The sequence below is a fragment of the Myotis yumanensis genome, unplaced genomic scaffold (genome assembly GCF_028538775.1).
Source record: "Myotis yumanensis isolate MYYU_CA2020_CCGP unplaced genomic scaffold, mMyoYum1.0.hap1 SCAF_4, whole genome shotgun sequence".
Lineage (NCBI taxonomy): Eukaryota > Metazoa > Chordata > Mammalia > Chiroptera > Vespertilionidae > Myotis > Myotis yumanensis.
Genome location: NW_027223755.1, coordinates 19,701,250 through 19,717,812, shown reverse-complemented (window position 1 = coordinate 19,717,812; position 16,563 = coordinate 19,701,250). Strand labels below are relative to the sequence as shown.

General features: G+C 38.5%; 1 protein-coding gene and 1 pseudogene across 1 annotated transcript in view; one reads left to right on the top strand and one right to left on the bottom strand.

The window, feature by feature from the left end:
- Positions 1 to 16,563, top strand: part of CDH12 (cadherin 12) — a 718,639-nt gene that overhangs the window by 174,150 nt on the left and 527,926 nt on the right. The window lies entirely within an intron of this gene.
- Positions 1,903 to 10,832, bottom strand: LOC139008428 (probable inactive 1-aminocyclopropane-1-carboxylate synthase-like protein 2; annotated as a pseudogene).

The window sequence follows — 16,563 nt, the reverse complement described above, 5'->3', positions numbered from 1 at the left end:
ATACTGTTATTTACCAAAAGGAAACCATCAGAATTCATTGAGAAATGGCCAAAGGGCATTATTTCTAAGCTAGAAATCAAATATAAAATATTTTATCTGTGATGATTTGCAGCATTTTTATTTTGTAGTTATTCTTATAAAAGAAATAATTTATTGAATGTTACAAAAAATGCCTAAATTTCTATTCAGCGATATTAAATTTACTCAAATTGGATAGTCTCAAAAAGAATAATTGTCAATTTGAAGTCGATGATGTCGATGATAGTTATTAACCCTTCTTTGTGTTATTTTTCATTTCCTCAAGTACTTGTAGTCTCTCCTAGCAACCTTGCCCTTTACCAATTCTTATCAGTGTTCTTTTCTCCACCCAAGATTGACTGATATAAAGGATGGCTGTCAAATTTTTAGTTCAAGCAAATGGATAATGAATAGTGTCATTTTTTGTACCAGAAAGTATGCTTAAAATTTTGGTCTAGGAGAGACATGTTCAAAAGTGTTGAACCATAGATAGTTTTAGAATATCCAACTTACAATACCCAGTAGGCAGTTGGATAGATGGGTCTAAATCTTATGAGAGAGATCTTGAACATAAGACTGAATTTTGACATTCAAGTTAAGAGCAAATGAGAGCCAATAAGGCATAACTGGACTGCAGACAGATCCAGCACCAAATAGGAAATAGCATTGACATTGTCACCTAGAATATTGACTTATTCAAAAAAGGCCAATGACTGTCAGCTGTGTGCACCTCAGTGAATCACTTAAGTTTTCTAAAAATCAATTACCTTGGGGGATGTAAAAGTGGGGGAGGGGAAATGGAAGTATATAGTATCTTTGATTATTTATATAAACATATGTATATTCATCTCAGGGTCAATTAAGATAATGTAAGTGAAATGACCTTGTAAACTACTAACTAAAGTTTACATTATACTTAAAGTGTTATACAAACAATAAATATTATTGTAATTCTAATGCAATATAGATTATTGGCAAGTTTTCTAAAAATATATTTTTATTGATTTTAGAGAGGGAGAGGGAGAGAGGGATAGAATCATCAATGATGAGAGAGAATCATTGATTGGCTGCCTCCTGTATGCCACACACTGGGGATTGAGCCCACAACCCGGCATGTGCCCCTGACCTGTAATAGAACCATGACCTCCTGGTTTATGTGATGAGCCATGCTAGCCAGTTGGCAAGTATTGTTTGATTTCAAAAATACTCCAAAATTTATAAATTCACTAGGCAATGCATACTTACCTCTGTATTCCCTGAAGAATGTCAAAGTTATCTTTTCTTCTTGAAGCCCATGTCATTCACAGAATCTTAAAGTAGAAATAGAACTTCAAGATTACATCATCCAAAAACCTTAATTTTACATACACAGAGAACACAAATTTATTTTAGGTTATTGATATGCTTAGAATTCAAGTTTCCTAATTTTCAATGTAGTGCTAAAATTTACACAGTGAGAAATTAACCAGTTGCTTGGGAGGAAAGCCAGCTCTTCAGAACCTTCTCCTTTTCTAATCAATTGATTAAATTATCTCACCAAGTATTTTCTATGTCTTTGGAGATTATATATATATATATATATATATATATATATATATATATATATATTTGTGTTATTTTTCATTCCCTCACCTCCTAAAATAATTTCACAGCACAAAATGGCCAGCAAAAAAATGAAAAAATACAAAGTTTCCAGAATGACAGATGCTCAGCTAAAGGAGGGTGATGACTGGGTCAGATGAGTCCATTTCTGGAGACGCCCACTGTTTGCTGTCACAGATGGAAGTCAATATTACAGTTTTTTGGACCAAACGCTGATGTCAGGGATACCCTGAACATGTGATTGGCTGGAGCTGCTGGTTGGGAGGCAGACCACTTATTCCCTCAGTGCATCGTTGGTTGCTTATTTGCCAGGTACTGCCTATGCACCTCTAGTGCCTGAGATAACCGATGCATGGTGACGTTTAGGCAGAGGCCATTATCCAAAAAGGTTAGATGTAACCAGCCAGGCTGCTCGCATATACAAGACTTGTCAGGGGATAGTATCAGGTAGTTGTTCAAGAAGGGGTGATAAAGGAGCAGCTCTTCTTCAAATATGGATAGGTTCAGGTACTTTTTAAGTTGATTCAGACATAGAGGCTCGAGATATGATTGAGAAAAGGGAACTTTAATGCTTTCACTGTGTTATTGTTATACCTGTGAGCTGCCTGTAGCCCAGGAGGGATTAGTGGGCAGTACACATTGTCAATTAATTCTGTGTCCTCAAGAAGCCAACACAGGTTGATGGTAGGAATGCTATGGGGGAAGCCAAAAGAGCTCACGTTAGAGGCCACCTCCTTGTAGTGGATGTACAGAGTGCTTAATGGATGCCAGGGATCTCCAAACCCTTACCGGTGCCCCAGATCACACAGGTCCTGCTGGGGTCAGGCAGATGTTTCCTGCTCAGAACACTGTGGAATGTGATGATGGACTCATCAAACACAGTTCCCATGAAAATCTCATCTGTAATCACATGTAGGTTTTACCTCTTGGCAAATTCTAGGTATTCTTTCAGTGAGTCCCAGGAGTAGATGTCTCCCAGAGGATTATGGTTCATGAACACAAGGCTTTTGGTCTTTCTTCCCTTGAGTCTAACCTGAAGCAGGGCTTTCTCCAACTTGTCCACAGTCAGCTGGAAGGGATGAGTATTCACCTCAGTGATCTTACTGTCCAGATGGGCATGAATCGGCTCAATTTTCGCATACAGGTGGGAGTAAAGGTGAAACCAGCATAGAACTGGATGGGGGTCAGAAAGGCCTCACCTGGATCACACAGGACCATGGGTGAAGAATACAGAGCAGCAGCCACTTAGAACAACCACATTTCTGAATCAAGCTGGCCAGGTAGGCCAGGAATTCGAGCCACTTCTTGCAGTAGTAGGCCAGGAATTCGAGCCACTTCTTGCAGTAGTAGGCCAGGAATTCGAGCCACTTCTTCCCACAGGAATGTTTGTCTTCTCTAGTCGGAATTTTGCAGTAGGGCATCATCAATGTTGTTCATGTCACTCTGTCTCAACCTTTTATTTTTATTTTTTAATATATATTTTTATTGACTTCAGAGAAGAAGGGAGAGGGAAGGAGAGAGATAAACATCAATGATGAGAGGGAATCATTGATCGGCTGCCTCCTGCATGCCTCACACTGGGGATTCAGCCCCCAACCCCAGCATGTGCCCTGACTGGGAATCGACCTGGTTCATAGGTGGAGGCTCAACCACTGTGCCATGCTGGTTGGGCAGCCTTTTAGTCATCAAATCAATGTAGGGCTTGTTTTCACTGAAACCAAGGTCAATGAAGCCCAAGGTCTTCTTGTCTCCATAGTATTTGTCTCCCTTGGTAGTTCATGTAGTCTAGCTGGAGTAGTATAAGGCAGAGATGTCAATCCCATGGTTGCACATGTCATGACCAATGAATGCTGCTTCCAAATCACTCAGTTGGTGACTTACTTAGTCAGACTGTCTGGATGATTGGGCCTGCTGCCCACCTCCTACATCACCCCTAGAGTCCAGAGAAAGGGTGGGGAGAAGAGCATTTGGAGCTCCAGGCTACTTGTGGCCCCAGAGTGTAAGAGATTGAACACTGTGGATGAGGATGGCTTCCTGCTCCCTGGTGGCCTGACTGTGCCTCTGCTTCTCCAGCACCAGGTCCTGCTGCGGGTGCCTGGTCTCCAGCTGCATGATGTAGTCCTCTGTGGTCTGCTGCAAGCGCCAGATCAGCTCCATCAAATGGGTGTGGGGGCTCAGGTTTCTAAGGCCCTGGCCCCTCATCTGGCCACAGGGCTTGTGGAGGGTGACTCATCCTCTGGGTCTTTGTTGTGGTCTCAACAGGCTGGCTGGAACCTCTTGTTTGTGTAAATTTGTTGTATTGCAACACAGCTACACCTGTGTTGCACATATTTGCCGCCAGGTGTCGGGTTAGGTAAGCAACATATGTGGATGAGGAATGATGCCTTCTCTTAAATAGGTAATTTTCTAGTTGAAGCTTACAGTGGATATGAAATAACCATATGTATACAGCTCAAATTTAACTCCTCTATTTAGATGTTGTTTTGAATGAGTGAAAGCATAAATGAAAAAAAAAATTGTGAAGAGAACTATGGTGGAGAGAATTTTTTAGTATTTGGAATAATTACTGAATAGCTGAAAACTGTGCCAAAATGTTACAATGAGAAGTAACTTCAATGTAGCTATGGGTCAGTAACTGAGGGCAGGCTGATGGAAAAGTACATTTTGCACTAAAGTTCAAAAACATTTGGAGAGCATAGAGGACAGCCAGTCCTTATTGTTTTATTTTTTTCTTAATTTTTGCTTCAGCAATATGTTCCTGAAATAAACTTCAAATATTAAGATGAAATAAATAAATCATTTTGTCCTTATAAAGAGTAGGTTAATGTAAATGCACATTGTAATTTGCCCCATTTGCATTGATAAATTGTTTATTTCAGCTGATTCCTGCATGGTTTCAGCTACTTTCAGAGACTTGAGTTCACAAATATTTAATGAGCTTATACTCTACACCTGGAACCCTTTCAGGCACATTCTTCTCAGCATTTTACCCAATGCTGGAAATTTAAAAGCAAGTACTTTATAGTTCATACTTCAAGGAGCTAAGAGTCCCATTGTGGCAAGGACTGAGCTGTCAGAAGCCAGGAAGTAGTGAGAGTTGAACTGAAAAGGCCTGGTGGGCAGTGTGTAAATAGCTCTGAATGCCAGACTCATGAATTTGGGCTGTATTTGTCATGTTATCAGATTTGTATTTTAGATAATTAATATCTATTGTTTACTTTAGCCTGTCAAGCATTTTTCTTTTTTGGCATCAGGACTTCTGTATTCTGATGTTTTTTTTGTTTTTTTTAAAATAATAGATAATAACACATTCTTCATTATAAGATGGTCATGAGTCTCAGAGATGGCCAATTCAAGCACAACTTCCTCAGTCTTTCTAAGAAGACATCTAACAAATCAAGTAAAGCTAATAGTTATTGATTATAATTAAGTGATAGGCTTTTTATATTAACCACAGTACCAAATTGATAGAAATTAGATGAGATTACCAAGAGAACAAACCGACCTTGAGATGTAAGCCAACAAAGACATCAGCAAAACTGTAGCCCAGAGAGGTATCAACAACTGATACTGTCAGCTGTATGCTTGATTCTAGCCATGCTTCAGCCTTCTGAATTTTAGGCCATTTGGCCCAATATATTTTTTTTGTTTGTTTAAACCAATTGGAGTTAGATTTTTGCTATTTCAACAAAAATTATTGCAACTAATTAAAATAATCCTATGAAGAGAAATAATTAAAATGGAATAGTGTAATTAAAAAAATAATACCACTTAGTATGAGAGGACCTGAACTAGGAGAATAAAGAAAATAAGAGCATTTGGATATAACACTAGAATGATATAATGATTCATATATATGGAATCTAAAGAAAAAAATAAATAAGCAAACATAATTGAAACAGACTCACTGACACGGAGAGAAGATTAGTGGTGGTTGCCAGAGGGGAGAGGGTTTGGAGGACTAGGTGAAAGGGATGAAGGGATTAAGAAGTACAAATTAGTAGTTACAAAATAATCATGGGGCGGGTAAGAGATCAACCGAAGGACTTGTATGCATGCATATAAGCATAACCAATGGACATACGACACTGGGGGGTAGGGGAGGCCGGGGGATTGTCAAGGGCGGGGGGAAAAAAAAAAGAAGACATATGTAATACTCTTTGTAATACTTTAAGCAATAAAAAAAAAAACAACACAAAATAATCATGGGGATGTCAAGTACAGAATAGGAAATGTAGTCATTAATATTGCTATAACTATGTATGGTGCCAGGTGTGTACGGGAAATATCAGGGGAACCATTTTGCAAAGTATATAATTGTCTGTCCTCTATGCTGTATACCTGATACTAAGACAAAATAATATTGAAGGCAAAAACTATAAAAGAAATAAAATAAATACACCAAAAAAAATAATACATATTAAACAAAGTGAGGGTCAGTAAAAAAATTGCTGGATCTTGCATGTAAAACATTATCAACCTGTTTTCAAGAATTATAAAATGCTGAGATTACAATGGATTTTAGAAAGAATAGAGGTTAAGAAAATGAAACCCGTAAAGACATTCATCTTTGTAAACTAAATTTTGGCATGAAAAGGAAAGCAGCGTATATAGGGTGATGCCTAAAGAAAAGAATGGTAGAAAAAGTCGTGTTAACAAATTTGTTAAGAATTTATAGAAGTAGAAGGAGAAAGAAGAAAAGGAGGAGAGATCGTAAAAACTTAAAGCCACAGGAGAGAAGTAAACTAAATTGTATATGATTCTGGAGGAGGCAGAAGATTGTAGCCTTGGAAAGGATAGGGAGTAGTTTCACCTGAGCCTGAAAGAAAGCCAAAGTGTAAGTGAAAAGTGAGGAAAGAAGAGAGCAGGATTGTTTTACTTTAGTGAAGAAGAAGCTATGGTGATTTGCTGGAAATAAGGCCAATGGGATTGGAGGGTTGGCGGTCAAAGAAACAATAGTGGAGAATAGAAAAAGGCCTGGATAAGTTGATCAGAAATATATGTATACTAGAAGCCCAGTGCATGCATTCATGCACAGGTGGGGTCTGGCCAGCCTGCCTGGATGTGGCCAGCCTGCCTGGATGTGGGCCAATCCGGCGGGACCGGCTGGGGGGAGGGGCCACGGGTGGTTGGCTGCCCAGCCCCACCCCTGGTCGAACTCCTGATGGAGGGGACAATTTGCATGTTAGCCTTTTATATATACATATATATATATATATATATATATATATATATATATATATATATTGTTGTTGTTAATCCTCACCTGAGGACATTTTCTCATTGATTATTTTTAGAGACGAAAGACAGAGAAACATCAATGTGAGAGGGACACATCGATTGGTTGCCTCCTGCATGTGCCCCTACCAGGGCTAGGGATTAAGCCCCAACCTATATATGTCCTTGACTGGAATCAAACCCAGGATCCTTCAATCTGCAGGCTGATGCTCTATCTACCCACTGAGCCAAACAGGCTAGGGCTGAAATATATATTTTTAAAATCCAGAGAAAACTAGAAACCTTTTTGTAATGGAGTCTTTCTGTGAATATTTTCCTTAATGATGCTGAGCTACCTGGAGCTGGATCTGAGAAATGAAATGATTGAGAATATCCAAGATTTATTTTGAACACATGGTTGTGGTAGGAAGTTAGAATAGCCAATGAATTAGAGCTGAATATCTTGTGAAATGGAATTTCAAGGGGGCGATACACTGGGAGAACAGGTTCATTAAGGACAGGGTCAGCTATAAGGATAATGAGAGTAATTATCATCTCAAGGAGATTTTCCCCCTTTTTCTTTTTTATTGTATCCATATGATATGATAGATGTTAGCTGAATTTATTTTGGTAATCATTTCACAATGTATGTAAGTCAAACTATTATGCTGAATGCCTTAAAATTACACCGTGTTATATGTTGATTATTTCTCAATAAAACTGAAAAAAAAATCACAGGGAAGTAAAAAGGCTGTAACACAATATCTAGTTTTTTAAAACTATATATCCTGGGTGATGACAAGTTTTCTATACACATTATGTGAAAACTCATGTGGAATAGGGCTGAAATTTACTGTCATGATAGGGGATTGTGTTCTGGAAATTAAGGTATGGAATGAGTTAAAAACGTGGATATTATGAGGTATTTTGAAAGCTGAAAAATAAAAGTTGAAGAAAATGATATGAAATCAGGGGCTTTTCACAGATTGCCTGCATTCAATAGAACGTGTATCAAAAATAACTTTATTATATAATCATAATAATAAATAAAATTACAGTCCAGTGATACAGTCTCAAGTTTAAATGAAGAGTGTGCCATTTTTTAATATTGTCTAGGACATAACTTCTGTAACCTTCATTCCCATAGATCCTTGTTTCTTTGATAAATCTAAGCAAGTTATTTTTACCGCTAAGTTTGTTTTAGTTCAATATTACTCTTTCTCAGTCTACCATGCTTAAATATTGTATTTTATATATTGCAGTAGAGCATCTGTAAAAGAAGTAATAGTATTTTACCTTTCAAGGAAAGCAGTTGGTTTGATATTGCTTTGTGATATACACTTTCATAAATGACCTCCATGCATAGCATTTGGGAGAGACTGCATGTAGGAGAGGGGGTGGTTTAGAGATTATAAACAAAGCTGCATTAACGCTAGACTGGAGTCACTTAAAGAGAAAAGGAAAGCATTAGATCAAGTTTAAATGGGCGACATTAATGAGAGTTATGGGCACACATCTCAAGACAAATACACCCCAAAGAATTTATAGAACACCTCTCATAATTGGAAAAAGACAGATTTTACAATTATCCTCAGGAAAGGCCACCAACAGCATACAGTACATAGCTTAGTGTCAAGAGAAATGTATGAGACAATAGGGAGACTTTATTGAAATTGAAAGAAAGAAAAGAGGAGAAAACATGGACTGGGCAATAGAACAGAACTGCAAATAGGTCCTTTTTTAAGATAACACACTGCAAACATGTAGATGCTGGACTGAAATTAAAATGGTGTTTAATTGCTACCGAAAAACCAGTGGTAAGTAGCCGAGTAATATTCTACTGTATATATGTACCACATTTCTTTATCCAGTTGCCTATTGATGGGCCTTTAGGTTGCATCTTGGCTAGTGTATTGTTTCTAAAATAAAAATCACAATGATTTAAGCATTCTTGTCACATAAGTAAACCTATTAGAAATGTGGAAGCTTTACTATTTTGAATGAATTTTAAATATTAATCTTTACCTTTGTTTATTTAGAATTTGTTAAAAAAAATCACTAAAGTTTCTATCTAATGTAGTGTTTAGCAATTGCAACTGTGTAATCAGTTTTATTTTGAATATGTGTATATTTTGTGGAAGAAAATTATAAATCTCTAAGAGATATAAAGTTTAGATGTCTTCTTAAAATCACAGGATATGCACCCTCGTATAATTCCTACCTACTTAGACATATTATATGTATGACAATTTTAAGGACATAGGAGTTACAAGCTAAGGATGTACCTCACAAATATTAATAACAGAGTTACCATATGACCCAGCAATCCCTCTTCTGGGTATCTACCTCAAAATTCTGAAAACATTTATTTGCAATGATATACTCATCCCTGTGTTCATTAAAGCATAGTTCATGGCAGCCAAGACTTGGAAACAGCTGAACTGTCCTTCCAGAGATGATTGGATAAAGAAGATGTTGCACTTATGTACAATGGAATACCATTCAGCCCTAAGAAAATAGGGCTGACACACACCGACCACCAGGGGGCAGACGCTCAATGCCCTCTAGTGGTCAGTGCGCTCCCACAGGGGGAGCTCTGCTCAGCCACAAGCCAGGCTGACAGCTGCCAGTACAGCGGTGGTGGTGGGAGCCTCTCCTGCCTCCTCAGCAGTGCTAAGGATGTCCAACTGCAGCTTAGGTCTGCTCCCCGCTGGTAAGTGGACATCCCCCAAGGGCTCCTGGGCTGCCAGAGAGATGTCTGATTGCCAGCTTAGGCCCAATCCCTCGGGGAGCGGGTCTAAGCCAGCTAAGCCAGCAGGTGGTCATCCCCCGAGGGGTCCTAGACTGTAAGAGGGGACAGGCCGTGCTGTGGGACCAACCCTCCCCCCCCAGTGCATAAATTTCTGTGCACCGGGCCTCTAGTCTATATATATAAAAGGCTAATATGCAAAGTGTCCCCTTGGAAGTTCGACCGGGAGACTGGGAGTTCGATCGCTTGCTATGATGGGCGCTGACCACTAGGGAATGGCATGGAATGAAGGAAAGTTGGGCCCTGATCGCTGGTCAGGCCTAGGGACCCTACCCATGCACGAATTTTGTGCACGGGCCTCTCGTATACTATAAAAGATGAAGACTTGTTTTATGACTGCTTACACACAGTCTAAATTGTCCAACATAAAGCATAATGCTGGCTCAATTACTAACTTGGACTAATGTCCTAAGAACCAGACACCACCACCCCCAGTTTCATTAAAGAAAAAATATTAGTAGTCTATACCAGGATTTTAGAAAAAGTGACACAGACTTAAAATGTGTAATTTTAATATCCCTTCTGCCACATGAGTGATTTTAAGTTACCCATGTATGGAAAACAACCTTAAGGGGAAACATTGATACTTATGGCTGTGGCTATTGAAAGTTTTCCTTTTATTCTTGCAGAATTTTTTGCATAATTGATCTTTATTAGATGTAGATAAAAAGAAGCAGATAGAAAAATCTCCATTTAAAGAGAAATCTGTGAAGAGAAGGAAAATAAATGGAATGAGAAAATTTCAGAGACGTTTCGTTTCCCTAATGCCAGGCCAAACAATGCATGCTACCATCTACTTGTTGGGTTCTTATAAGTGCTAATGCACTTAAATGAGCTTGGAGTTGTATCCCTTGTGATACTGAGCATGCTAAAGAGTTTACAGAGGTGAATTCGGGACTTCATAGTGAAGCTGTCATTTAGGTGAGTTCTTTTCAGGTAGTGAGGCAGTCAGGTTTTCTCAACAGTAAAAGAAATTTTAGGTCCTGTCACTAATTATTATAAATCAGCTATGTTCTTTCATAAGCATTGTAAAGATGGTTCTGGAAGAAAAAAAACAAAACAACTTGAAATAATACCAGTGATTCAATATGCTTTTTATTAGCTAGATATAGTTTTAACTATCTAATTTGCCTAAATTATTTCTTGGTGTCCTTTTACAGTGAAGATATAATCTTACCCTCGCCATTCCATTAACTGCCTATAATCTTTGGAATTGTTTACACTTTATCTAGTTTCCTTCTGGGCTGCCTCGCCAGCCCAGCCTACACATTCGGGACTGCTTCAGGCTTATTACTATGATGTAGGAAGTTATTAAAATATGTTAATTTACTTGACTGAGATAACTGTAAATTAAGCCCTTATAACTTTCTGCCTTCCAGGCTGTACACACTATGTAATACCTGAAACAGGGTATTATTCTACAATCAAATAGTTTTTCAGAAAAAAAATTGAAGTAATATATATATATGGCTTTCTCTTATAACTGTGACCATTTCCTTGCTGTCAGTGTTATAATTTAAGTAAAATAAATGGTTGCTGACGTGTAGTGAATGCTTCTTCTAGGTCAGGCAATCTCCTACACACTTTGCATGTTCTGTGATTATCTGTGTCTTACAGAGAAGGGCTGAGTGGGTGAATAACTTTTACATCATAGAATTAATCAGAGGCACAACCTGGAGTCCTCCCCAGATTTCCTGCCTCCATGGTCAATGATCTTAGTTAGCTCCCATAACATATGGCTGTTTAAATGTTGATAGGAAGAAAGAAGAACAGTCCTTCCACAATTAAAAAATTCAGTACCATTTTGTAAATATGACTTACAGATAGAAGCTTTGATTTACTCCTTTGGGAAATGAGGAGTGAATGGAGCAGTTTTTCAGAAGTTAGGAAACTTGATTAGTTTTTAGTTTCAGAGAGCAAACTGCTGGGCTGAAGAGAAAAAGGCTGGAAACTATCTTTACCTTGGCACACGTGATCCTATATTTCTAGTCCCCCAATTCCCACATTGCCCCCTCCTCTCTCATTCTCAGTACTCCCTTCATATTTATATTCCCCAAGACATCAGGATCCTGCTCAAACTTGGAGCCTCTCCACAGGATGTTCCCCTCCCTCTCTCTATAGCTCACCCCAATTTTCTCGGCTGTATGTCTTAAAAGGAATTTCCTCTGATATTGCTTTAACTGCCAAGGTTAGGTTAGTGATCCCACTTAATGCACAAAATTCTATTGAACAGAACAGTGCAGCCATTGAATTTTAACTTGCTTATTTCTCTGATCTTAGAAGGGCACTACGTATCTCTTAATTATTTACCCAACCCCAGCATGAAGGCTGCCTTCTCTTCCTCCTACTCTTCCAGGGACTTAGCCTCCCTGAACAGGATGGGGTTTGGTGAGTGTACTGCTTGGCCTTCTGAGCTCTGGGGAAGGAGCCAGTGCTGAAGCCCAGAGCCAGCTGGCGGGAATTTTAATGGGTGGCTGAGCATGGCTGTCTCACAACCAGAAATTCCCCTGCTCCAGCACTGAAGCAGGGCCCATGACACCCCTGCTGCGACAGGCATTGCAATTGGAGTTTAAGTTTCTAAATCATGGTTAAGGGAGTGGTGCCCCGAACAGTAAGTGAAATGAGGGTTTTGGAAGATGCTGAGAAGTGATTGCCAAAATGTGAAGAAGTCATTTGCAAAGCCACACAGATGCACACTAGCTGAACATCAGTTCTGTTATATCCCCCGTTCAGAGTGCACATGAGGCAATCCGCTCACATTTGTGGAAGAATGGGAGAGAAGAGAAGGAGGGAGGGTGACAGGGATGGATGGTAGGAAATATTTTACCAAATTTCAGGAAATAAAGAAATAATTGCCTGTGTCACATGCTGAAACACAAGGGCCATACCACAAACAGGGCCAGGGCTCTCAAATTCTGCATCCAATTGCTTTATACTCTCTGCCCCTGGTAGAGCGGGCCAGTAATTGAATATCTATTCATATATAGCTATGCATGTATGTGTTTTCAGAATTTCATAACAGGAACCAATCTTTTCTTTTTTTATATATATATTTTATTGATTTTTTACAGAAAGGAAAGGAGAGAGATAGAGAGCTAGAAACATCGATGAGAGAGAAACATCGATCAGCCGCCTCCTGCACATCTCCCACTGGGGATGTGCCTGCAACCCAGGCACATGCCCTTGACCGGAATCGAACCTGGGACCCTTCAGTCCGCAGGCCGACGCTCTATCCACTGAGCCAAACCAGCTTCGGCGCCAATCTTTTCTTTTATTTTTTATTGGTTTCAGAGAGGAAGAGAGAGGGAGAGAGATAGAAACATCAATGATGAGAGAGAATCATTGACCAGCTGCCTCCTAGATACCCTAGACTGGGGATTGAGCCCTGAATGGGAATTGAACTGTAACCCCCTGGTTCATAAGTTAAAGCTCAACCTCTAAGCCACACCAACTGGGCAGGAAACAACCATTAGGTGTAATTTTTCATAGAACAAAACTTAAAATGAAATCTGCATTGAGTTCTTGTCTCTGTAGTTGCAAACATGCTCTTTACATATTAGGGGTATGAGGAATCCTTAGGTGTTGGAACACTAATCTTAGACAAAAGCACACTAACTCTAAGAATTATGTTCCTGCTCTAACTGGTTTGGCTCAGTGGATAGAGCATCAGCCTGGGGACTGAAGGGTCCCAGGTTTGATTCCAGTCAAGGGTATGTACCTTGGTTGCAGGCACATCCCCAGTGCGGAGTGTGCAGGAAGCAGCTGATCAATGTTTCTCTCTCATCGATGTTTCTGACTCTCTATCCCTCTCCCTTCCTCTCTGTATAAAATCAATAAAATATATTTAAAAAAAAGAATTATGTTCCTGCGCAGAGGCTAGGAAACTCACCATCTGGAACCCTGACTGTATCTAATGGCATGTGAGCAAGTTGAAGGGCATGGGTAGGTCCAGAGAGTCTCATGAAGGCAAAATTAGGAAGTTAAGAGATAGGTTCTTTCAATGCAAAAGGAAAGATTGGAAACACACAGAATAGAAGAAACTGATGACACGGAATTTGAGATAAACAGAATGTCAATACAAATTCATTAGTTTATGAAATAATAAAAAGAACCTACTATGTGTTGAAGGCAATGCCTTCATAAGACAAAGTTGCTGCCTCCATGAAGTTTATCTTCTTGAGGGGAAGCTAGGCTGCATGAAGTTACACACAAATGAAATAATATAAGATAGAGATACATTATTTAAAAATATGTTATTAAAAATAAGAGTATGGATAATGAGAGTGGAATTGGACAGGATGATAGATTATACATAAGATACATGTTCATGAAATGCTCTAAGCAGAGGTGACCCTGCTTAGACCCTGGACAAAAGATCTGAAGGATACAGAGGAAGAGGTGCAGTGACCTGGGAACACAGGGTGAGGCCATGGCGAATCACAGGCAAGGCTTGCTAGAGAAGACAGAGCAAGGGGAAAAGTGAAGGAATAAATTAAAAAAGAAATCACATCACATGTTCCTCCTTAGGCCATCAAAGATCTTTATATTGATTTTATTCTAAGTGTAATGCATTGTCATTGCATTGTATAAGCATAAATACATGTGTGTGCCCAAACACCCAGAAAACTTAGCTATGACCATCTCCATGGGGATAGATTAGAAATGGTTTGAATTTTTCTATCCTGAAAAATTACAAAATGTTTCTATTCGGTAACATATCGGTAAACCTTCATATTCAATGCATTTCAGTTTGTAAAATGGCAAAAAATATGGATCATAGTAAAGAAACAGTTTTAAATATTGCTTAAATTCCAATATAGTCTATTACAAAATAAACACATAGTAAATATCCTCAAAATATTTTAAAAATGAAATAAAGCCCTTCAATTAAACTTAACCCACAATATTTGTTCTAATTATAATAGCCCATATAGAAAGAGACAACCATCATGATCATCATCATAATTTAAGGGAATTTTTTTATTAAATAAAACTAAAGAAAACAAAACAAAAAAGCAGAAGAGAGCTCTCTGGTTGAGCCAGAACCAGTGTGAAGGCAAGTGCAGGAAACTGTCTATTACCTAAGGTTAGAATAGGAATCAATATTACAAAAATGGACTTTAGGAGAAAAAATGAGAAGGCTTTACAGTGTAAGTTGATCTTTGTAATTAACATTTCTGTTTTATTGATATAATTTTCTCTTCCAGGAAACTTAATTCCTACCTACATGGTTTTCTATGAAATTAAGTAGAAAGGATGAATTAAGAAACTTTACTTGTGACCTTTGTCCCTGACTTTGCCTTCCCTCTGTGAAGGATATATGGGGATGGGGGAGGGATAGTCAGTCTGCAAGCTTCTTTGTGCTTCTAAGAAGGTAACCAGAGGACAGAGGAAAGGTAGAGCTTATCAGGCTTTATCAACTATTATTCCACAAGGAGATCCCAGTAAAAATGCCCTCTGCACTTCACAGAGAGCCAGCGCTGCTCAGGCCCATTCCCTGTGACAGACACTTGACTGGGGAGCTAGTGTCTTCTTAAGGGCAACTCTATTTCAGTGGCTTAGGGGGGCAGTAGTGTGCCTCAAAGCATGTATTGATCCTCCACAGTCCAGCACAGCAAGTTCATGCTGTGGATTTCAGGGAGATGACACATAATCCCCAGATTCAAGGAGCTTATCTAACACTTTGTTCATCAAAGAGCTTAGGGAATAAACATGAACATTAGAAGAAAAAAAATAGCAAGATATTGCATACATAGCGAAAGATACTTAGTCCAGTTAGATAAAACCATAGCCTTTTACCACTAAAAGGGCCCTGAATGATTGACCCTGAAATGTTAAATTTTAGAAAGTCCATTTGAGTTAATACACACTAGTCAGAAATTATTCTGGTTGTTACTTCATGATTGTTTTCTTTCTCCTTTACACACTTATTATACCTTATGTAGATCTCTGCAGTTCGCTTCTAAATGCTCTACAACTTTAATTTAATGCAATTAACTTATTTAATCGGGGGAAATATCCTTGGAAAATGAATTTATGACGTTCACATTTTACCTTGAAACACCCAGGAATCCTGGCCCAGGAGGTCTTTGAGACCTGGACACTGGATTTAAAAAAAAACAAACAAACAAACAAAAACAACAACTAGAAATAAAATATAAAGCCACACCCACATGTCCCTAGGTGTATAAATGCACTAACTAGTAAAGGGAGGATGTTGCAAAAATTATTTAAATAAATTTCTGAAGACAACTCTATGTTTTGTGTTAGAAGACTAATAAAAGAGCTTTCCATGGCTCCTATAGGAATATCTAGCTCTAATTTTCACCAGTACTGCAAATTTAAAGAACTTCTTATATCAGCACAATAAGGCATTTCATGAATCTTGGAGCGGAACATTTTGCATTGACGCAAAGTGAACATTACAATTTTATGTTCTTTTTTTTTATTGCTCTTTTTAAAAATACAAAGCTTTTCAGTCTTCAAAACTGTGTGGAATCACTTGAGGGTGACGTAAAATAGATTGATGCCTGCTCGCAGTCCTGGGATGTCAAACAGGTGCTTCACCTGCTGTGTCTCTTGAGAGATGAATGAGGAGGACATGTAGGTCTGTTTCTGGATTTGTCTAATGGTCTGTTGATTAGAGCAGCCAATAAAATGTAGGACTCTTTCTTAATCTAGCTTTATTCTTCAGAATAAGTGAGGTAACAAATTTATTTAGAATCAGAAATCGAGGAAGGAAATTCTGAATTTTAGCCCTCACACATCAATTGATTAAAAAAAGATGTATGTCTTATTCTACATATCAATATTTAAAAGGAATTGATGTTAACCTGAGACTTCTACAAATCCAATATAACAAGCCTTGCTTTTGACACCATTTTAAAATGAGTTGAGAGAGGATTTGAAAACCTTGT